This window comes from Calliphora vicina, chromosome 1, assembly GCF_958450345.1.
Source record: "Calliphora vicina chromosome 1, idCalVici1.1, whole genome shotgun sequence".
Taxonomy (NCBI): Eukaryota; Metazoa; Arthropoda; class Insecta; order Diptera; family Calliphoridae; genus Calliphora; species Calliphora vicina.
The window spans coordinates 39,730,270-39,755,822 of record NC_088780.1 but is presented as its reverse complement, the minus strand read 5'-3'; the positions used below and the strand labels follow the sequence as shown (position 1 = coordinate 39,755,822).

The following is a 25,553-nucleotide window of genomic DNA, read 5'->3' as shown; positions in this document are numbered from 1 at the left end:
TACTTGCGAGTTGAAAGTGTTCGAGACCTTAAATTGTAAGTTGCCCCTTTCTGTCATGTTTGCCAACAGCTGTTGTGCCATTATTATTATTATTATCGGTACTTTTTCGAAAATGCAACCATGCTTACAGAAAAATCATAAATATTTGAAAATTGCATTTGGTAATAGATGAAATGAAGCTCCCAACTAAAAACATATACATACATAAACTATATCATGCAGCATACTAAACTATCAAATTCGTTGGCGACTTGCCTTTTTTATATTGAGTTGTTTTAGTGTAAATTATGGTAAATTAAGTTTTGTTCTTTTCATAAAATGCCGCTGCTTGTTTCTATTAGTTAACGCCACAAAAATAATAAAAAAAAACAATCAGTATAGTAAGTTTATAATTTTACTAGCTGACCCGGTGCGCTTCGCCACCCCAATTAGAAGAAGGAAATAGTACTATTAAGTCTCCCTTTGTGAATCTAATTGTAAATGTCTAATTTCATGTTTCTAGGTCCATTATTATAGTAAATGCTAAAGAAAGTTACCACCAAAGTCACCTTTTGTGAATTCAAATTCATTCAGAATCATTTGTGCTTAATTTTAAATTTTTAGGTTTATTATTATAAAATATTCAAAAAGTTCCATTGCAGTAAATAAATAGTACCACTGATTATCACTTTTGAATTCGCATTCACTAAACCATAACCCGTCAAGTTTGAATTTTAAATTTGTATAGCATTTCCTATATTATCAACTAATTTTGTTTCTAAAACACTTACCCCCATATGCATAAACAGTTTTTAAATTTATCAAAGGTTTATAAAACAGATTTTGTATGGAAAATTTGTTTTATAAACCTTTTATAAATTTAAAAATTGTTTATGCATATGGGGGTTAATATTTAATAAATTTTCACAAAACCGAAAAAAGACCGAAATCGATCGGTTTTAAATTTTTTAAAACCGAAATCGCAGTTTTGAAATTCTTCGGTTTATAAAAAATTGAAAAAAGTACCCACGAGAATAAAGAAAAAGTACCATGAAGTATGCCCTTGAATTTTCACTCACTAAGGGCCATCCATATACGCTTAATTTAATATTTCTATGTCCATTATTACAGAAAATTCAAAAAGTACCATTAGAATATATAAAATGTACCTAGGTTCATTGGTGAAGAAATTACAAAAAGTACCATTCGATTAAAGAAATGGTACCAAAAAGTCTCCCCCTATAATTCGCACTCACTTAGGACCATATACGCTTAATTTAATGTTTCTAAGTCCATTGTTATAGAAAATTCTAAAAAGTACCATTAGAATATAGAAAAAGTACCTTGTGGTTTCCCACTCACTCGGTTGCATATAAGCTTTATTTCATGTTTCTAGGTTCATTGGTGAAGGAATTACAAATAGTACCATTCGAATAAAGAAAAAGTACCAAAAAGTCTCCCCTTAGAATTCTCACTTAGGACCATATACTCTTAATTTCATGTTTTTAAGTCCACTGTTATAGAAAATTCTAAAAAGTACCATTAGAAGAATAAAAAAGTACCTATAGTTCAGTTTTCACATTTTGGTACCTAAATATTATCCCCTATTCCTAACACTAACTTCACACAGATACATATCAGCTAACTTTAATGTCGATAAGTGAAATAATTTAAAATATTAAAAAAGTACCATTAGGAGAAAAGTACCAATTTTCCTTTTCCTCCTTGAACACCCCTCAAGTTTGAAATTTAAAAATAATCCATTCTGCCAAAATTGTTTATGCTACAGACATGTCTCAAATGATTAAAATCTTTGTTAATGTGCCCAAGAAAAAATATGTTTTAGAAAAAAGTACCAAACTGTTTACCCGGATTTGGCCCAATATACACCTTGGCATTCGAGTTCCAAATAACACCCTGTTAGTTAATTTGTGTATGAATCCAGGAACCAATGTTAAAAAAATTATCAAAATTGGCTTAATAATTTGAAATAAAATGTATTTTCCCGATTTTATCCTCTTTTTGGTACCTTTTTTATCCCTATTGCGGTGGTAAAATGTTATTGAAATAAATTACTGTATCGTTGTGGGAGTTCATAATAAAATATTCGTATGTCTATGTCAAATTATAGAAAAACATATTTTATGAAAAAGTACCAAAAATAAATTCAATTTTTATCCCTTAAGGTTTCGAATTTCCAAAAAGTACCAAACGTATATTTTTTATTTTTTGATAAGTAAATAATACGATTTAAAATTTGTTTCTATGCTTATTGGTTTAAAAGATACATAGGGTGCCAAAAAAAAGTATCAAAATACAGTTTTTACCCGTTTTCTCCCCTAAAGGATTCGAATTAGAAAAAAGTACGAAACACCAGTCAGCTGCAACATGCAATTTTAAGTTTTTTTTGAAGATATAAGGTTACAGAATTTACCCGTTTTTACCCTTTTTTCCCCCTAAACGTTCGAATTTCCTTCTTAGTGGATCGTTTTGGGGAGGGAGGAACTCACAGTTAAAATTTCATGATTCTAGCTTTAGCCGTTTGGGCTGTGCGATGATGAATCAGTCAGTAACGTTACTCGTTTGTAACACAACGAAATAAAGGGCCAAGCAGTGGTCGGCACACATAGCCTCCAGAGAACGAACGCAAGGGACTATTCAGATTTACGCAACACGAATATTAGAAAATGTTAAAAGAGAAACAAATAATGACTCTTTGGAGTTATTTTCTGACATATATGACAATAATCTTAATAAATTTTGCTATAAATATTTAAATACTTGTCTTAGTGGTATTCAATATTCGTCACCACCCATTACTTATTTTATTCCCACTAGTTGTAGTTGATTTTAAAAATAGCAATAATGTACACATTTAGCTAGATGCCTCATAGCAGCCTTTTATTTCTCACTAGACTTTTTGTGGCTACTTATTACTTTTACTGTTAGTCGCTTTATTTTCACGATTGTAATTAATGCATATAATTATGCAGTAATTTATGTAGTTTTAGTCATTAAAATGTTTATTTTTTTTTTTAAAAAAATCTCATTTTCCTTTTGATCGTCATAATTGCTTCAAATTTATTTAGTTTACATGTGTTTTTAGTTTTCTTCGTTCATTGTCTTCATAAATTTCTTTGATTTTTAGTTTTTTTTTGAGTAGCAGAGTAGCACTATGGCGCTTTTGTTGTGTTTTCTTAGATTATTTTGAAAAAAAAATATTTATAGAATAATAAAGAAATGTTTATGAGCTACATCGAATAATAATGATTTTGATCTCACAGAAATCTGGAATTTATTTAAACCCAAAGATAGAAATCTATTACTTAGTAAACACCACAGATTTAAAAAAAATCAAGGTTGGCAACCGATTCGAAACGGTAACACTAATTTTGATGTTTTAGCGGTAACGGTATTTTTTCTTATTTCGGTAAAGGTATTTTAGCGTTAACGGTTGTCGAGCTGATAGGGTAATTAGGGGTAATGATAGCCAACCTTGTTAAAAACATATAAATCACTGTAATTTATAATCAAGTGATTATTATAGATTCAGAATCATGTGAAGTAGCACCGTTCTGCTGGAACCACATTTCTGTAGGGCTCGCAATATCGGACCAAATACACACTTACCCAAATTTCTTGTACAGAAATTGATGATTTGTATTGTCAATCTGACTGAATCTGAATATCCAACACAGAACTGGCCCCGTGATCAGTATCGATCGGTTCTATTTTTAACACTTTATAGAGAGGGACATGCCACTTTAACATGTCGATTTCCTTTTAACCACTGCAAACCTTCCACTTGTTGTTTTTGATATTACCATAGAGGGAAGAGAACCAACAAGTAAGAGTGCTAGGTGAAAACAAATTTTGGTGGACAAATAATTTAGGTGTGGAAAAATTTTGGTTGAGAAAAAAAATTTGTGTAAAAAAAATCAATGAAAAATTCATCTAAAACAGTTATTTTTCAACGTAAAAATAAAAGTTCGCATGAAACTCTTAAAAAGAGAGTTGTAATTTGCCTTAATAAAATAAAACTCATTTGAGGAGTTTTTTTCCCGTCATAAAATAAACTCATTTGAGGAGTTTTATTTTCCCCTCCGAAAATAAAACTCATTTGAGGAGTTATATTTTTACCGTCCGAAAATAAAACTCATTTTATGCAAATTGACATATAAAGCTTTTCGGTGGTCAAATCATTACAATTTGTAAAGCACCTTACATTGCAATTGGGATTTTAATTTGTTATTGTTTGATTCCTATTATTAAATTGTCGTTGTTTTTTTTTTAAACTAATAAATTAATACAGATATTATCCCAGATAAATTCAATAAAGAAAGATACTGATACAAATCAGGAAAAATAAAACTCCTTAAATGAGTTTTATTTTCTGACGGGCAAATAAAACTCCTCAAATAAGTTTTACTTTATGATGGGAAAAATAAAACTCCTCAAATGAGCTTTATTTAATGACGGCTAATTAAAACTCTCTTGTTAGGAGTTTCAACAGAACTTTTATTTTTTCGTTGAAAAATAACTATTAATTGTGGAGTTGATCGATACATTCTGAAAGAGCACTTCAATATGAAACTACTTTGAGTTTAACTTTCTGGATAACCGTTATTTATAGTCCCTGTTTTAAATACCAATCTAAGTTGGACTATAGCGTATATATTGATATATCAATCATGTATGTAAGTCATTTGGTAGGTTCTCTTAATTTGAGATTAAGAAATCCAAATTAATGTTCAGAAAAATACAAACTGAAATTCAGAATTTCAACGACATATGTTTTTATATATTAGATTGCATTTCTCATCTTCAATTTGTATTAATTTGGATTTCTAAATTTCAATTTGTTATTTTTATACCCTTCACCTTCGTGAGAAGGGCATATACAAGTTTGTCATTCCGTTTGTAATTTCTACATTTTTCGTTTCCGACTCTATAAAGTATATATATTCTGGATCCTTATAGATAGCGGAGTCGATTAAGCCATGTCTGTCTGTCTGAAGACCCCAGATATCTTCGGGATCCAAATCTTCAATAATTCGGTCAGACAGGCTTTCGAGAAGTTTCCTATTTAAAATCAGCAAAATCGGTCCACAAATGGTTGAGATATGAGGAAAAAACCAGGACAACCTCGATTTTTGATCTACATAATCTGGATTACTAAGTTATTAATATAGACAATATGATATTTCAAAGACCTATATCTGGATTACCATAGTAAGTTGGACCTACAATGGGTCAAAATCGGGAAAAATATTTTTAAACCCGAATTTTTTTTCCCAAATGACCAAACATTTTTTTTAAAATTTAAAGAAATAATTTTAAAATTTAAAAAAATGTTAATAAAAAATTTTTCAAATTAAAAAAAAATAATTTTAAAATTTGAAATAAAAAATTTAAAATAACAATTCGAAAAAAAATTTACAGAAAATTAAAGAAAAATTTAGAAAAATAAAATAAATTTTGTTTACCTAAAAATATTTAAAATTTGTATTTTGAAGTACAATTTGGTGAAGGGTATATAAGATTCGGACCAGCCGAATATAGCACTCTTACTTGTTTTATATTAAAGCGAAATTTCTTAGGTAAATTGATACCTTAAAAGTAACCAATACACATAACTGGTTCGTAATGGTAGAGATCGGTTGCAGTTATAATACTTTTTTATATGATATTCGTAGAAATTTGCCACTTTAACTTCAAAGTCATTGATAATTTATTAAAAAAGTGAAGTAATAAGCAAACTTCTCACATGTCACGGGTTTAATTTATTTAAAACAATTGACAAACATTTTCGAAAAAAAACCCTTTAAAATAAAACATCACTTTTAATTTACATTTAATCATTAAAATTAGTTCATAATTTTTCCTTAAATACGAGTACCTATAATATATTCAAGGGTGTATTCAATTCGACTTGGTTTGATTGAGGCAGTTTTACTAGATATTTTCCTGGTATAAAAATACGTTTTAAATTTAAATCTCTTTGACTTTTATGTTAAATGTATAATCATTTTATCTTGATATTAAATTTAAATTTATACATGTACACATGCATCACAGTACAGTGGATGAAAATTGTTTAAAATTGTTTGTATTTTCTTAAATTCTAGCTAAATATGGCCGAATACTGAAACTTGTAAAAAGAAAGAAATATAGCTTCAGCAATTTTGAAAGAGGAATGTGTATAAAAAGTCAAAATAAAAACTCTGGAAGGGCTCTGTTATTGAAAAGGTATTCAAAAAACTCACAGAAAATATATTCCCTCAAAAAACCCTTTTAAAAATCTTCTATAAAAGGAGGAATTTAGTAAAAGTCCGCCATATAAAGGAGGCGCTAAAACGTGTCCTATAATTTAGAATATTAAATAATGTAGTATCAATGCAAATTGATTCACTTTTGGTAAATTTTTATAACCGATTTTTTGACCGAATTTTTGGTTTTGTTTCAATCCGAAAAAAATGTCGCTTCTGTTTTAATAAATACATATTAATTGGTTGCATCAAATTCTGTTTTATCTGTCGAATTTCTCCCACAGTGCATTGTAATTTAATTTAATATGTGTTAATTATGTTGTTGTTTTTTTATTACAAAATAAACATGTTTTCCTACAAAGTTGTTAATTTATGAACTTTTTTTTATAAAAATAAAATCACATTAATAAAAATTTAAACTGCCATTTGTATATGAGTGCCATGAAATATGGCTATGATTAACCCTTGGTAAACTTTATGAGCTAATCAAGGCTAATAAAAAAAAGCACAGGAAATGATAAAAATCTTTATTCAAATCAAAGTTTTTTTTCCAGTTTAATATTGGAGACATAAAAATCAGGCCATAATAGATTGGGAAACTAGCAACTTGATATTGCAAGTTATGTAATTATAATTTTTTTAAGATTATCAATGTTTAAAATATTTAATTTCCAAATATTGTATACATAAGTACCAACTGCCACTTGACTGAATATTGTGTGAACTGCACTCTAAATATTAAATATAAGCACTTGTACAGATTTTTCTTGGGAATCTAAATAAATCTGAAAGTCAAAAGAAGACATTGCTTCTTATTTTCTTAATGACTCATAAAAATGTTAATAACTTTGGCAACTCTTTAGTTTAAAAGTAGAAATTTTATTAAACTCGTTTTGGTTTTTTTTTTGTATTATTAAAGTCAATGGCTCATTTCGCAATTAGAAAATTAACTTGAAAATCTACTGAAAAGACTTACACACATACACTTACTTACTTAACAAATAAATTTAGAAAAAGTCCAATGTCTGCTTTTTAGCACTTGAGTATTGTGACATTTTATGTTCCCTATTTCGTGTCTAAATGGCACATGTAGCAACTTCATCATTGTCATTAATGTCAGCAAACAGCAACAGCAATATCAACATCAAGTATCATTTTGCTGCTGTTGCTGTTGATGTTTCTTTTCCACATTTTTTGGAGTACAAGTACTTGGTTGCATTTCGCAAGAGTTTGAGGAACACTAAACAGAGTAAAAATGCTATATTAGGCTGTGCCGAATCTTAAATACATTACACCAAAGTATGCCTTAAGATAAATATTGTATTAAAAACTAATTTAAATGAAAACAAGTAAGAGAGCTTTATTCGGCTGTGCCGAATCTTATATACCATTCAGCAAATTGTACTTCAAAATACATATTTTAAATATTTTTAGGAAAACAAATTTTTTTTTTCCAAAGTTGTTTTTTATTTTTTGGAAACAAAATTTATTTCGAATTGTTATTTAAAATTTTTTTTTTAGATTTAATTTTTTTTTTTAAATTTATTTTTTTTTGCTTTTTTTGGTGAAAAAAAAAATTCGGGTTAAAAACAATTTTTTCCGGTTTTGACCCATTGTAGGTCCAACTTACTATGGTCTTATATATGTACGTCGCTGCAAAGGTATTTGAAATGTCTATCATTAGATATCCATATTGTCTATATTGTTACGAAATTGTACTTGAATTCAAATAGAACGATTTTAAGGGCTGATTTAAAAGTAGCATAATGCTTTCAAATAACAGTGCTGTAATAGCAAACTGTAACATATCTGTGAGCATTATTAAATAAAAGCTTTCAGTTGACCATTGATCGTAAGTTGGCAACGACGAATATTCAGTTAAGGAACATTGTAGAAATAGAGCTTTCTAGATGGTAATACAGTGTTATAAATAGTGGCAGAGGTTGCAGTCGTGAGTGAGTTTATCAGAGACGCTTTTCGAATAAACATCAACTGAGTGCCTTAAAGTGTGTTGTGTTTTTCAAGTAAATTCGTGTACATTATAAATTGTGTCTGTATTTCTGAGAATTTATAAACGTGTATAAAAAGCATTGAGTGGCTATTTAATTCTGTGGTTGTTGTACATTTTGAATAAATAAAGAGTTGTTACAATTGTTAAACTACTAAACGGCTTTTATTTGCAATCAAAAGTATCCGGTTTATTTAAAGGAAATAAACCAGCGTTTTGAAAAGGTTAAAACGTAACAATATTAATGACTTAGTAATCCATATATATGGTTTTTTCCTTATATCTCAGCCATTTTTGGACCGATTCTGCTGATTTTAAATAGAAAACTTCTCGAAAGCATGTCTTACCGAATTATTGAAGATTTGGATCCCGAAGATATCTGGGGTCTTCACAAAATTGATTTCAACAGACAGAAGGATATAAAAATATTTCTCGAAAAAAATTGGTGAAAATAAATATTTTGGTGAAAAAACCGATTTAGTCGCGGTTATATATCCGGAATTTGTGGGTCGATTTTCTCGATTTTTAAATAATAACCTAAGTTGGAATATATTGATGTATCAATCATGTATGAAAGTTATTTGGAGGTTTCGGAAAGCTGATTTCAACAGACAGACAGACTGACAGGCATGACTATATCGACTCGGCAATCTATAACGATCCATAGTATATATACTTGATGGGGTCGCAAATGAAAAATGTAGAAATTATAAACGTAATGGCATATTCATTTATATACCCTTGCCACTCATGGTGTAGCGTATAAAAAAATAAAAAAAATTAGAGATGAAATTGAAAATGCTGTATGTGGCACAAGTTGGAATTTTCTAAATTCACAATATACGAATATGATTCAGAGATAAATTGCTTAATGTCTGCTGACATTTTTTTTAGATGTCTTTATATTATTTTAATTTGGCATGTTTTTCCAAATCAAATAAGTGTTTGAAATGGCAGATGGAAAATTCAGTTACATAGTACTTTTTTCTAGTACATTATAATAATATTTTTTAGACATTAAAATTTTAAAAAAATAACAAATTTTTGAAAATTTTGTTTAAAAATTAAAAAAAACCGAAATTGGCGGGGAAGTTTTTCAAAACTATTTTCAATATATATGTAGGCCATATGAGTTGCTTTTTAATTTTTCAACAAATTTGCCCATCTCTGCACACAAATCATTAAGAACTTTTCATCTAGAAAAAGTACCATTTGAAAATTAGATTTATTCATCCCTGATGTGAATAGACCTACAAATAGATAAAGTGAGAGAGACGCTAACGGAGTGTAAAAATGTGAGGAAACAGTCGAAACATGTTTCGGTACTAACGGCAACAGCAGCAGCAGCAACAACAACAACAATCATTAATGCACAAATTATCCAAACGCCAAAATGACAACTTGATGTCATTTTGTTCGTACTTGTCCATAGATTTATATATGTAGATATTTGCAGCAAGTATTAACACTTAAGAGCATAAAAATAGTAATCAAAATATTCTTATAACATTGTATTAATATTTCATTAATTATAACTCAATGGTTTTCCATCGAAATATATCGTGTGATTGTGTTTTACATATTCTTTCATAGATTCACGCTCAGTTTCTAAACAACTGAATAGTTTTCAATGAAACATGTCTGGGTGGAAGTAGGGATTTCTATTGTGGAAGTAGGGATTTCTATTCTAAGAGTTTTTCAGCTAAAATAATCTGCATCAAACCATTCGAAGAAAGTGTTTTATCTTATTTCGAATAGGACAATAAAAATATATAGGCGATATCTTATCTGGTAAAGTATTCGTTTCTAATAAAGACAATTGAAGGAATCGTGAATGAATTTATCCAATAGTCAACATGCCGGAGGACACTACCCTTCATTCCCTGGTTATTTTTTTCAAGCATTGAGATAACTATAGCACATTACTCATGAACGAATGTGAACCTCGCAAAAACGGATCACGTTCTTCATACAACGAGAAGAATAATCTAGTTATTAGAATAATCTATTATATGAATGGTATGAACTTAAATTGGAGTTATATTTATTAGGAATTTTTGTTCACGTATCAGAAGGTCTTTATTTTCATATGAGAAGGTTATCAGACGAACAAATATTTTACTACTTAGTTAAATAGTCCGTCAAGTTATCACATAAAGAGGTCATCTATGGTGGTCAATTATTGTCATCAGTCTTACTGTAACCACAGGTAGGGAAATTATTCTAGTTTTAATACATTAAACAGACATATGCTAGTGAAAAACATGAACATGAAAAACATGAAATACTTGCACTTATTAATTATATTATTTACCATAGCGTTATATGTTAAAACCTCATAATAGGAATCCTATCAATGCTGGATTTGAGACATTTTAGAGCAGATCTTGCTGATGTTACCATGTTGTGAAAAACGCTCCGCGTGATGCACAAGAAAATGCATCACAACAATACGATCTCGTGCATACAAGGTGGCGCAAAATTAATCACCCTGTCGGAAGATGTTACAACTTTTGCAAATGGCTTTGAACGTCAATCATATTATACATTTGTGAACTAGACAGCTGCAGAATACAAACAGACAAACAATGGAGTGCTTTGCTCCGCAAGAGAGTAGAATAATGGTGTCCATTTTTTGTTTACCAATAATCGGTCGGAGGTGTTAGCACAAGAGAAGCACAAGAGATCTTTCAGGACCGGACTGGTTGTTCTGTCGGGAATATCACGGACGTGGCTGCTGATGTTGCTGAGAACGAAGAAACATCAACCAGAATGTTACTGGCAAACGCTGCAGGGCCATCATAAACGACTTCTTACAGACAGAATTGATTGAGCAAAACCATGCAACCGCACACACAGTAGGAGTCACAAAGGATATTGTGAAGGAAGCATTTCCTGGTCGTGTAATCTTCCGTTTTGGCGATTTGGCATGGCCACCGAGATTTCCCGATTTAAACACCCCAGAATTCTTTCTTTGTGGCTAATAGAAGTCGCGGGTTTATGCCAACAAGCCTCAGACAATCACAGCCCTTAAAGAGAATATTCGACAGGAATGCGAACAGTTATCACCAGAAATCTTGCGGAAAGTTATGGAAAATGCGATAAAATGGGCACAAATTACACAATACGGCAGTCACTTCACTTCAAATATTTCCTAAAACTGATATGCACATTTCCAACTCAGATATTGAACAACTTCTTTTAGAAAAGAGAAAACTCAGAAGAGAATGGCAACAAAATAGATCACCTGCTGAAAAGCAGAGGCTGTCTGCTGCTAGTAAAAATCTGAAAAAAGCCCTTCAATTAGAAGAGGATCGCAGAAATAGAAATTACATTCAAAATTTAACAAAAACCAAACACACAAATTTTTCCCTTTGGAAGGCAACGAAAAATATCAAGCCATCGGTAGAGGGGCAAAGCCCTTTAAGGAAGGCTGACGGTACCTGTGCTCGCAGCACGGAGGAAAAGGCTAAAATATTTGCCGATCACTTAAGTACAGTCTTTCAACCAAACTCGCCAACAACTGTTTTTGAACTTGAAGAGCCACCTGTGTCAACAATATCTAATGATGACATATTAGATATAAGCCCAGAAGACATTAACGAAGTAATCAAAGATAATATAATTTTAAAAAAATCACCTGGATTTGATTCTGTTACACCTACTATGATTAAAAACCTACCGAGTATGGCAATAATTGTGCTGTCTACAATATTTAAGCATGGAGTTTTTCCGACAAATTGGAAAAATTCTCAGATAATAATGATACCAAAGACAGGTAAGGACTTGACCGTACCATCCTCCTATAGACCAATAAGCTTGCTTCCTTGCTTATCGAAACAGTTCGAAAAAATGTTCCAAAAGAAAATCATACCATTTTTAAATGAGAAAAATATAATCCCATTCATCAATTTGGTTTCCGGGAACGCCACGGAACAATCGAACAAGTTACCGGAGAGATAAGAAAATCCTTTGAATTAAAGAAATATTGTTCAGCTATATTTTTGGATGTCGCTCAAGCCTTCGACAAAGTATGGCACAAAGGCCTGGTATATAAAATAAAATGTTTGCTGCCACCATCTACTCATATACTATTGGAATCTTATCTATCGGACCGTATATTTACAGTTAAGTACAATGATTACGTGACAAGAGAATATAGGATTGGAGCAGGAGTACCACAAGGAAGTGTTCTTGGACCTACCCTCTATTTGATTTACACCTCTGATTTGCCTACGAGCGATGAATTGACTATTTCTACATTTGCTGATGACACCGCAATTATTAGCTCGCATGAAAACCCATAAGATTATATCAAATGCACTTCTGGGAGTCTTTGAGTAGATAAATATGGAATTTGATCTTATTGAAAAGCATACATTTCATTGATCTTTATGGAGAGAAATAGCTAGTTCGATGTTTAAAATCAAATCAATAACAAACAATTAATGAGTGACAAGATCTTGTCAAATGCATAAACTGGAGTACTTTGTAGTAAAATTAAAGTGATCTAATACAGGGTAACTTGAAAAAGAGCTATTTTCGATCATTATTTCTTTTGCATTTAGTAAAATTAATGATTGACAAGATCATATGAAATGTAATAATTGGAGAACTTTGAGGAATTGTAAATGGAAACTTTCACTAGTGCTATTTGTTTAAACACATCTGTTTAAGGCAAGCGTACGCCGTGAATGTACGAATATCTATGTGAGTAATTTACTTTTCTTTGTATATTTTTATCATTTAATTTGAGCATTATCATTAAAAATCATGTTCCTAATGAGTTTATGACACTAAAGACCAAAATCAACCAACGAACGAACGAACGAAAAAGCGTCTGTCTACTATTACCAAAAAAAAAAACAAAAAAAATGAACAGCAAAAATTTAAAAAAAATATTAACATTAATGTGTTTGTTTTTTTTTTTTTGTTCAAGAGGTCTTGTATTTTATTTTCTTGCTGATTTTTATGACTTTAATTTGTTTTTTAGCTTGAACAAAAATTAACGCACTTGAAATGTTTAGAACACATGTTTGAGTGTGTATGAAATTGGATGTTCAAATGACAGAGTATTTATTTATTTTCTACGGTTTAAATAAGTCATACAATTTCGACTGACTGACAGACGGAATGTTGGGCAGACATTAAGTCATACAAATATGCTGGGGATGTACGTAGTACGTATGAATACGAGTGGCAAAAGATAGACAGACATTTAATGATCACACTTTGACACTTGTCCATATAAATTTGTCTTAACAATCCAAAAAACACTTAAAAATTATGTTAAACATGGAACCGAGTAAAGGAAGGAATATTTGGGGTATTATTTTTTATTATTAATATACAAGATCTTTGTAGACAGTGAAATCTAAAACTGGAACTAATTAATTGTCTAATACTTATGTTTTGTTAATGATATATTTGGTTTAGTTCTTGGTTTTTGGCCACATGTTGAAATAGTAAAAAAATGAGGGAAACAAAATATGAACAAATTATATTTAATGTGAAAACATTTAAAAGATTATAGGTCTTATCTTTCTTAAATGTTCGAATAGTGTGTTTGTTATTCTATTTATATATATTTCTCTTTGAAAATTTTACAGTGTTGAGTATAATGTGTAAGAAAGTGCAATTAGAAATTGGATTTAACTAACTTGGAATATGTATATCGTGAATTCCACCAAGTGTTGATATTGACCTTGAGTCTCCTGATTTTTACCATATTCAGTGCTTTGGCCATTTCCAATTATATTATTTAAAAATTCGATTAACTCATGATTTTATTCACGATTTAAATTTTTGTCAAAATCAAGAAAATTTACAAGATCTGTTACTTCCAACACTCGTATTTAATGAACCTAATGTCGGATTTTATTGATTTAAGAAGTATGCTTCTTAAATAATGATACAATTTTCAGATGTACTTTTGGAAATTAGCTCCACGTAAAATTGAATTAAAAGTTTCATGTGGCGAAAAGTCCTACTATCATCTATATATATAAAAATTAAATGGTCCATGTATGTAATGGCATCACGTGAAAACGGCTGGAGCGATTTGGCTTATTTTTCTGTTTATTATATTCGAAATTTTGTAAAGAAAAAAAATGCAAAAATTTCGGGTAAAACTTGGATTTTTTTTTTGAGTTCAGTTAACTGTAATAAAAAAGCTCCCTAAAGTATGCAGTACAAATTTATATATTTTATTTGCAAATACATAAGAACAGGCAGGTATATGTGGGTTGGAGAAACTTGAAAAACTCACATTAGTTTTTAATATTTTATGACTTAAAAATGACGTGGTGAATGTTTTTCATCGATTTCAATGTGCGAGAGATGGTTTGTGCGATACAGAAGTGGTGACTTTGACACGGCAAATAAAGATCGCCCAGACCAGCCATAAAAGTTAGAAGACCAAGAATTGGAGGCATTACTTGAAAATTTTTGTATAACACAACAACAATTTTGCATAATCATTGGGGCTTATTCAAGCAGCTATTTCAAAACTTTTGTGAGTAGTAGGATTCATCCAAAACCAGGGAAATTTGATGCCATACAAATTGAAGCCGAGAGACCTTGAAAGACGATTTTTCATGTCCGAAATGAAGCTTGAACGCTATAAAAGAAAATAATTTTTGCACCAAATCATTACTTACGATGAATAATTGATCAATTACGATAACCTGAAGCGTAGGAGATCGTATGTGATCCAAATATCCATGGCGTTAAAGTAATTCTCTGTATTTGGTGGGAGCAAATGGGTCCTACCTATTATGAGCTGCTGGCATCTGACCAGACCATCACATGGAACCCGGTACAGGTTTCCTGTTTTCGTTTGAAGCGAGCATTGGCCAAAAAATGATCAGAATATGCGGCCAGACATGAAACCGTAATATTCCATCATGACAACGCTCGGCCACATGTTGCAATAGCTGTTGAAAAGTATTTAAAATTAAATGGTTCCTTCCAGACCGTGGCCCGTTCGTGTACTACTTGTTTCGACCGATACTCTTTCTGGGATACGCTTCACTTCAGAACAAAGTATCCGAAATTGGCCTGATTCGTTCTTGGCCTTAATAGATGAACAGTTCTCTTGGCTTGGAATCCATATGTTGCCTGAAAGATGGAAAAATGTCAGAGCTGCGACATTTTGAATAAATTTATACTGTACAAATAAATTTTAAAAATTTCGCAATATAAAAACATGTTTGTGGTTCAACCGATTTCTTTAGTTTTATATTTTCTAAATATTATTAGAAAATGTCTGAGGTAAACTTCACATTGCTAGTGTATTTGCAGGATAGAGCCATATTCCGGGAAGAAATTTGAATCATGGGCCAATTCTTGCCACTTTCAACAGAGTTTGTTGTTTTTTTATCAAAAGAACAATGTATGCAACATTTAATAATATTATCTGCAATCATTTTTTTAAAAAAAAGCAAAACGTTTTTGAAAAACATCAACTTCTTTGGAGGTTGTCTCACATTTTGTTCCTATTCGATCGATTTGTTACGGAACACCAAACTCAATATATCCCCAGTTATGTACCCTTCACCTTCGTGAGAATGCTATATATAAGTTTGTCATTCCGTTTTGTAATTCCCACAATATAATTTTCCGACCTTATAAAGTATATACATATATTCTGGATCCTTATAGATAGCGGAGTCGATTAAGCCATGTCCGTCCGTCCGTCTGTCTGTCTGTCTGTCTGTCTGTTGAAATCAACTTTCTGAAGCCCCCAAATAACTTACATACACGATTCATACACCAATATCTCCGGAATTCGGTTGCTATTTAAAATTGAGAAAATCGGTCCACAAATGGCTGAGATATAAGGAAAAAACCAGGATAACCTTGATTTTTGACCTATATCTGGATTACAAAGTCAATAATATAGACAATATGGATATCTAATGACAGATATTTCAAAGACCTTTGCAACGACGTATATATTTTGTGAAGGGTATATAAGATACGGCAAAGCCGAATATAGCTCTCTTAATTGTTTAATAATGCTTCGTGCTCACTAAATTGCTTTGAAAAACTTTTAACTATTCCTATTAATCACCCGTTAAAAAATCGAATTTATATACTTGCCAATTTAATGAAGTTGTACCAAAAACCAAAACACCTGAATCCTACATTTGTTACACTTTAATATAATTTCCATAAATTTGGTGCAATAAACTTGTTCTCACACAATTATTGATTAAACACATTTCCGCTACAAATGAAAAACACAAATTTTTATAAATATCTGGTAAAAAAACTAGATTTTACAAAAGATTTTCACATTTTTGTGTAGCTGAAAAAATATAAAAAAATAACACAAACATATCTGTCCGATTTAATGTAAAATGAAAAGTTACAAGGTGCGCTATCACACCTCATACTCAGAGTCAGTATGATATTCATTTTTAAATTGTGGCATAAACAACAATCAACATTTGCAAACTGAATCTAATCTAATTAATTGAAATATGAAAAATATTTGCAATAATTACGTTTGCATATTAATTAAATTAAACAACAATAACATTTAAAATTCAAAATTAAACATTTCATCATCAATCACCCCCACACAGGCATTTACCAATTAACAACAACATTGTTGTTGCAACAACAAGTGTGTGTTTATGAATTTCAATTATTTTACTGTCATTTAAAATTTAAATTATTAATTAAAACAAACTTACCAGTCGCGTTACATAGCAAAAGAAACCACCAATAATAATCTATGCAGTTGACAGCAGTATGTAATGTAATCCTGTAATTAAAGCAAAGTTGTAACAAATTATTTTTATTTATATTTATATATAGGTAATAATAAATAATTAATACTTTGTTTACAATATAATTTATGCAGACAATTAAAAAGTTTGCAAAACAACTATTAATAACGCATAAATATTGAATGAAATATTGGTAATTGAAGTCATTATGAACTACTTTATAAGTCTGGCCATTTAATAAAATTCAAATATTTTTTTATGTGAACTTAATAAAGTTAGAATATGTCCAGCATCAAAATATAAACTGCGAATTTTATTTTTTTTAGTGACTGTAGGAATCTAGATATCAAATATTATGATCATAATAAAACTAAATTTTCTATTGGTGTATGATTTAAAAATGAGGATTTTTTTCAAATTTTTAGCTTTTATTGTGAATCATTTGTACAATATTTGTCGGCCACATACTTACATTACCTTAGAACCATGGATAATTGGCTGGTTGGTCGGGCTTCACATACGATCTCTTATCTTATTAGATCCATTTTATTGGATCATTTCGGACATGCAATCTTTCATGTCCGAGATCTTTCAAGGTCTTTCAACGTCTCTCGGCTTCAAGTCGAGTGGTACCCAATTTTCCAGCTTTTGGATGAATCCTGCTTCGTGAGAATGGTATATATAAGTTTGTCATTCCGTTTGTAATTTCGGTCCACAAATGGCTGAGATATGAGGAAAAAAACCAGGACAACCTCGATTTTTTACCTATTTTTTACCTATATTTGGATTACTAAGTCATTAATATAGACAATATGAATATCTAAGATAGATATTTCAAAGACCTTTGCAACGACGTATATAAGACATTAGTAATAGGTCAAAATCGGAACAAAGCAGAATTTTTTTTTCATCACAAAAAAAATTTTTTTTTAGATTTAAAAAATTTAAAATAACAATTCGAAAAATATTTTTTTTTTCAAAAAATGAAAAAAACAACTTTGAAAAAAAAAATTTTTGTTTACTTAAAAATATTTAAAATTTGTATTTTCAATTATAATTTGGTGAAGGGTATATAAGATTCGGCACATCCGAATATAGGCTCTCTTACTTGTTTCAAATTAAAGAAGTAAAGCTAAACTGGTACAAAATTCAACATTTTCGAAGCAAAAAATCTTTGTTGTTTACACTCTAAATCCTGTCGAGTTTACAACAATGAATAAATCTGTTGACCGGTTTTCGGCTTTGATTTTGGATGCTCCAGTTGGGGGATTTCCTGCTTTGGGATTTTAGAACAAGTTTGGACTTATAAAAAGAGGTCTATGAAAGAACCCTATTAAAAATTCTTAATCTTAATAATCTTTGTAATAATATCTTTAAGGAAATAATAACAATATTTTACATTTGTAAACATTTTATTCCAGGGACTAAGTAAGATCTGCATGTGAGTTTTTCAATATAAATCGATAAGGTTCACCTATTTTTGGACTCATATTGAAAATGTTGAAATACCATTTTCTAAACAATAGCTTTGGAGCTATTGCAGGTGCGGATCCAGAGGTGGTGAAATAGGAATCCCCCCAAAACCGAAAAGTTTTCACATAAAAAAAGGAAAACGAATTAAAAGCGTAGAACAAATTTTAATTATAACTCCCCCCACCAATTGGTTGACCTGGATCCGCGCCTGAGCTATTGCGTATCAAAAGTTCTGGTATGAAAATCTGACCAAAATACAATTGTGCCTTGATATGTTTTAAAATTAAATCAAAATATCGATTATTGCTTAGAAACTGTACGAAAAAAAGAACTTATAATAATCAAATTTGACAACTAAATGGATATTCATAGATTTTTTTCAATTCTAGTAACAAAGAGTCAGATTACCATAACTAAAATGCTTCATCCACGACTGAAAAATTCGGGTTTTTGAAACTGAATTATTCGATTTGTTTATAACAGCCTAAACAGTTGTCTCTCTTTTAAATTCCTGGGAGTGGACATATTTTTTTTATATTACTCATCAATAAAAAAAAGTCTGGGAAATAGGAACACTCCTCATAGATGCCAAAACACGTTGGAATTCATCAGAATTCGAGAGTTCATTTTCAATGACGGGACAACATTTGCACGAAAATAAGAACTTGTTCAGGTTGAGAATCATTATATCAAAACGACTCTACTTGATTGTTCATACGTAGTGAACTATCACGTAAACCAACAATCATTAAGCCCCATTTTCTCAATATTTGGTTATTTTTTTATCGTGACGATGCACACTGGTTCAAGGGCGGCATTAATTAATTTTTTTCATGTCTTCTGATCTAGCTGATTTTTTCACAGTTTGTAATAAACAATCTAATTATCATGTACCAAAAATATTAGGCTTATATCTTTATTACTTTTTTGTCCACAGACATTCAAAGGTGACCTAAGTGAATGCGTTTGAAATGACCGTATTATATATGCTACCTTTTATCGCTTCATGCTGTTAAAATATTCTTGTAATGACACTATAATGATTTTTTTTATAGAATTGGATGTTATAAATGATATATATGCAAATAAAAAAAAATTTGAAAATTAAAAAAAAAAAAATGTTTACTACTATAAATTGTCCAAAAATATTTATTTTCTCCAACTTCTATGGATTGTACCTATTGATCTCCAACGACCTCTAGCCCGAGACTTATATCGAATTAAAGCCTGAAGTCTCAGCTAACGATTTATTAAAAATTCAGCTGCCCGTTTTTGCCCCTAAGCAATTCCGGTACAAAAAACAAAAAAAAGGTTAGGAAAAATTTGCTTCACAAGCATGTTATTGAGCATGCAATAACAGCTTTTTTTTTTAAAATAATTCGGTATCTCGGGAACTATTAGAGATATTATTACGAAATTTCACTTGGTTGGAGCTGAGGTGTTTTCGAGTTGATTCGTAGTTGTTCAACTTCCTACGGGTAATGGGGGCCAGTACGGGGCCCCTCAAATTTGGTCACCTCGGGTCTCAAATTTTTAAAAAAATCGCCAAAAATTCAAATTTATGATCCGAATAAGCTGAAATTTAAAATATAAATAGTACTTGAGAAGATCTACTAAAAATACGCTTAGATTTGTAGGTTATCTATATTAGTTGAAGAGATATTTAGGTTTATTGATTTATTTTTTTTAATTTTGCTCGATCTTGTTTTGGTTTTTTAGATATGGCGGGCCAAGCATCAGCCATATTGGCGATAAAATTCCAAATAAAATAAAAACAACTTGGAGGCAGTTATGTTATCACTATAAAAAGTTACATGCATCCAAAGTTAGAAAATGTAAAAACTAAAAAAAAAATTATAATATGGTGATTTTCCATGAAGAAAAATATAAAATTTGAATTTATGTAAAATTTAAACGGTTAAAGATATCATAACAAATTTTGGAAATGATATAGACTCAAATGTCCTTAAATCAATGGCATTATAATTTTTGACATTTTTTATTTTCAAATACCGAAATTCCTGAAACGGGTAAAATGTGTTCCAAAAACTCAGTTTTTTTTTTAGAAAACTGCCTACTGTGACGTTATTTACCGTGTGATAGTAAAAAAAACTTTGCAAGTATTTAAGAAACATATAGGGCTATACAAATAGGGGGCTATTTCGAGGATCGATGCTTTGCCTTTTTAAAATTTTTTTACTCAAACCAAAAATTTTTTTTTTTAAATTGGCCAAGTTTGGATAGTTCTAGGGAGTGTTATGTCCGTTTAAGTGAGCCAAATTTTAGTTTACACGCTTTTCCATTAAGTTCTCTTTCCGGATCATATACAAATTGTATATAGTTCCGAAGAAAATTTTTTTTTACAAAAGAAAAAATATAGGCACTTTTTTGGTAAAAAAAAACGTAAAAAATACGGACTTTTTACATGTTCCAAATTTGGATGAGTGTAAGTTTTTATAGGGACGACATGACTCTTAGCAAGTTGTTTGTATTTTATTTAGAATTTTATCGCCAATATAGATGATTTTGTAAAAAAAAAATTCGACCCTCCGTTGGCCCGCCATAACTAAAAAACCAAAAAAAGATCGAGCAAAATTAAAAAAAATCAATCAATAAACCTAAATATCTCTTCAACTAATAGAGATAACCTACATGTGTAAGCGTATTTTTAGTAGATCTTCTCAAGGACTATTTATATTTTAAATTTCAGCTCATTCGGATCATTAATGGATTTTTGGCGATTTTTTTTAAAATTTAAGAACAGAGGTGACCAAATTTGAGGGGCCACGTACTGGCCCCCATTACCTCTAGGAAGCTGAACAACTGCAAATCAACTCGAAAACACCTCAGCTCCAATCATGTGAAATTTCGTAATAATATCTCTAATAGTTCCCGAGATACCGAATTATTGCCAAAAAAATACGTTTCTGAACCACTGTGCGATGTACTGACAGTTCTTGTTCGCATGTAGGGAAAAAGGGAAAGATTCTTACTTTTGTGGAATTGTAGTGATTTTTTGAAATGACAATTTAAAACTATGTATATATGAAGTAAGTAATAATGTGGCATCTTTAATATCATCACCGCTTTCAAACTATATAGTGATTCTCCATTTTAAGGTATTTGACATTTCCTTAAAGAACTAGCTGCGCTGATAATTTTTGACAACTACTACAGTAGATTCTACAATAAATTTTTTTGAAGTAAACACTTGTTTGATTTTGTTAATTTTTTTATATGCATACCCTACATCGCGATTTTAATAAGTAAATTTTTAAGAAATAAATAACATTTGGTCAATTCACGACTCGGCAGCTCGACTTCGGCGCAGGTAGCAGACAGAGTAGTATTATTTTAGGACATTTCTAGCTTGAAAAACAATAAAAACCATTGTGACATTATGACATGATAAGAGACATTGTGAATTGACCAATTATAAATTAAAACATAATCAATTTTAGAAAAAATTTCCGATTCGTCTTCTGATAATGATGAAAACAAAGCAAAGAAATACAGTTCAAGTTGGTTGAGAGACGAGTAGCTAATGGGATGGCTGGTCCGGTCAAAGATGACGACTTTAAATGCAGATGTAAGGCTTGTGTGCTAATACCCAAATGCACTAAAAAAATATTTCAAAAACAAAAACCCGAATAATAAATATTTTTTTGACAAACAAGTCCTGGAAAAAACAATGATGTGGAACACAACTTCACTGTTCAAAATTGAAAAAAGTAGTGTGGGGAAAATAAAAAGTGGGTGTAGGGAAAAAAGGGAGTTTTTTTCATAAGCACAGAGATTTCTAAAAAAATCTCCTGGCATCACTGGTTCTCATACAAATATTATATTAACTGGAAGTAAGTTTGTCGCTACGAAGAAACCCTATTAGTATATTTTAGGATTTTTCTTAAGATACCTTTCCAAAAAATATAAAAACATTATAAGTTCCTAAAAAATGTTTCTTAAAGAAACTTTTGTTTAGGAGCTAAAATTATTACTTTTCAGATAAAAAAGATGAAAAAAAACAAAATTCAACATTTTCTCAATATTCAAATTAAAATTTGTTTATTTTTGTACTACTAAAATTTATTGCATTGAAACTTTTTTCATATGATATGTATTTGTATTTATTAAAAACTTTGAATGAAATTGGACATAATTTGAATTTTCTAATGCGTATAACTCGCTAACTTTAAGAGATAATAGTACGCTGAATTCGCCATTTCGCCAAAAATAACTGACGAATTATTTCGTAAAATAACCTCAAAACTAAATTTTCAATTAATGAAAAAACTTATTTAATATTGAAACAAAATAAATCCCACGCTTAAAAAAGTGATAATATTTGGGAGATATATCTTCAAAGTATCTTATTTAACTAGGTTCTTGTTGGAATCTATTATCAATATTTCCATTTGTTTCAAACAGAATGACAAACTGAATATACCACTCTTGATTTAGTTAGTGGTTAAGTACGTATGTAAAAGGCATTAATTAAAATAAAACTGAAGCTTATGCAGGCACAAATTAATATGAAAGATGCAAAAACAAACGCCACAAAGCTGTCACAGCTTTCCATATATGAAGATTCTAATTAATACATTTCAATTGGAAACTAAAAACTAAGCTGTTATAATTGGAATAGAATTTTTTGATTGATGATTTCTTTTTTTGTAATTTTAAATTAATTGTATTTATTTTTAAAGTCCAAAGTTTAGTAGTGTTATAGAATTTAGCAATTTAGAGTACAAATGCTACTCAAAAATAATGGAGTATTTAAAGGAACTCATCACATTGTCGCTTAGGAATTTTGTAATTTTTCAAAATAGTAAAACAAACTGAAATTAACTCTATGGTTGAGTATGATATAATGAGGTCGTTTTAAAGTTTGTAAATTGTTCTTAATGTTTTATTCATCTGACCTTTAATAGTGGGTCTGAAAACTGTTAGCGGTAGGTCCTCATAAAGACAACGTAAGTTTTATGAATGTCACGACTAAATATATAACTAACTTCATTGGCTGTATTTACTAGATTCGTATTAACAATAATAATCGCATTCATAATTTACATTAAATGTATTACGATATTAACCAGAGAAATGTGATTCCTATGGAGTGCTGGCACGTTCCATACAAGTGACAGTTATTGACAGTAACATGACTTTTAAGACAAAACTGCTGTTTTGTTTTCTTGCTGTTTCTCACTGTCTAGTGTAGAGTGTGTTGACTTTTTGTTCGTAAATATTAACCAGAACATGAACCCACATTATATTTTATAATTTAAATACAATACGATTATAATTAAATACATTTAAGAATAAATTAATACGTTTAAAGCAATATGCAATGGAAGATTTAATAAAGAATTATTATTATACCACAGAGGATAAATAAATATGCAGAGGTTGCCAGCTAAAAGTCTGTAAGATTTGAAAATATATATTGGACCAAATATGAGTTATAAATTCAATATTATATATCTTTATAGGTTCATATTTACTCGATCTTACAAAACGTTTGTAACTTCAAACAAGTTCAAGTAATTGCAGATTCAGATTAACCTTCTTATGGTCATTGTTTTTATTGAAATGTCTACTTAATAAAATAGTGTAGTATCAGAGTTTCGTAATTCCAAAATCACCCCGCAATGTACAACCAAGATTCAGGTCTCATATTGTAGGGTTGTATAGATATCTGAATATATCCCAGCAGTTAAGCAAGTAGTCAATGTATCCCTTATAGACATTAATTATAACTGCGTTAACTACTTTGGACCAGATATAAGACATACACGTGTTAAAATAACTAGTCACGTAGCTATTGAAGTAACTGGTTCCCCACCCTAAATGATGGGTAAAATCACTAGTTCGGGACTGTATCCTAGAACTGCTGGGATATGTAGTAAAACACTGTCGAATTTCTTTCCGGCCTATCTGAACTACTTAGAAGCCAAATTCAGGTCCCATTTATTTATATTGTTGGGCATTTTAGACTACGGAATATGCTGCAAGACAATGACATGAATAGAACTCAGAGACGAACACAACTATTTTATAATTTTTCATCCTTTGGCCATCCCTGAAACAATTTTACAATATCTATACGCTTATTAAAAGCAAAAATAACTGCAACTGCATTAAAACACTTTAAAAACAATAATCACAAGTAAAATATGAAATAATAAACCAAAAATAATAAAAAAAAATGCGATAAATATGAAAAACAAGCCAGTACTCAATGTTGCAACCAGGACAATTGACTTAAAACAATAAAACAACAGCAACAATAACATCTACAACAGTTGCACAATATGCAAGTACTTTTACTTACAACAGAACGCCAGAACAAAAAAAAACACAATAATTCCCTCAAGTTTTAAATTAAATACATGAAAATAAATGCTATAAAACTGGCACTGGAACAACAGAACAAATAAAATGGGTTTAATCCATTAAAAGAACAAATGCATTTGCAAGTAATGCAACCCACTGGGAAAATTAAAATAGAAATTGTTGTTTAACAGTTCCACTACTGCCATTTGAGTTTTTTCGTTACAAAAATCATAAATTTTGAACCAAATGAGATAATCAAAAAATTTAAAAAACATATGATAGATAATTGATCAGCTTATGAAATGAGTGTTTGAAAATGATTCTACGCCTTTCAGGTGCCTACTTATGGGTTAGCAAATTTGAAATTTGTGGAAAACTAAATTTTATGGGAAGTAAAATAAAATATTTTTTAAAATTTTTTCATTTTTTATGTTTGTTTTTTAAGGCTTTTATGATTTAAAATTATTCCAGAAAAGAAAAAAAAAATTTTTTTTTGGTTCGTTTTTTCACGGTCATATGTCATTTTTGGAAGCATGTCTTTTTTCAAAATTTTACCTCTAGCAAAAAATGGAGCAAAGCCAGGCAGCTGGAAATTAGGTAAAGGAATAATCAAAGAACTTATTTTGAAAATATGGCAAATATAGAAATTGATAGTTTTTTTTTATTTTCCATCAAAGTTGAGAAATATTGAAAAAATGTATAATTGATAAATATCGATTTACAAATACAAAGCAAACAGTACAATTTTTGTTTATT

The 25,553-nt window shown here is 30.1% G+C and overlaps 1 protein-coding gene across 3 annotated transcripts in view; it reads right to left on the bottom strand.

The window, feature by feature from the left end:
- The window catches only part of Sulf1 (Extracellular sulfatase Sulf1), a 246,244-nt gene that overhangs the window by 96,315 nt on the left and 124,376 nt on the right, over window positions 1-25,553 (bottom strand). For all 3 annotated transcript variants that reach the window (XM_065509627.1, XM_065509611.1, XM_065509634.1), the window contains exon 4: window positions 16,959-17,029. The gene's annotated coding sequence lies outside the window, so the exon portion shown is untranslated. The remainder of the gene's footprint in view (window positions 1-16,958; window positions 17,030-25,553) is intronic.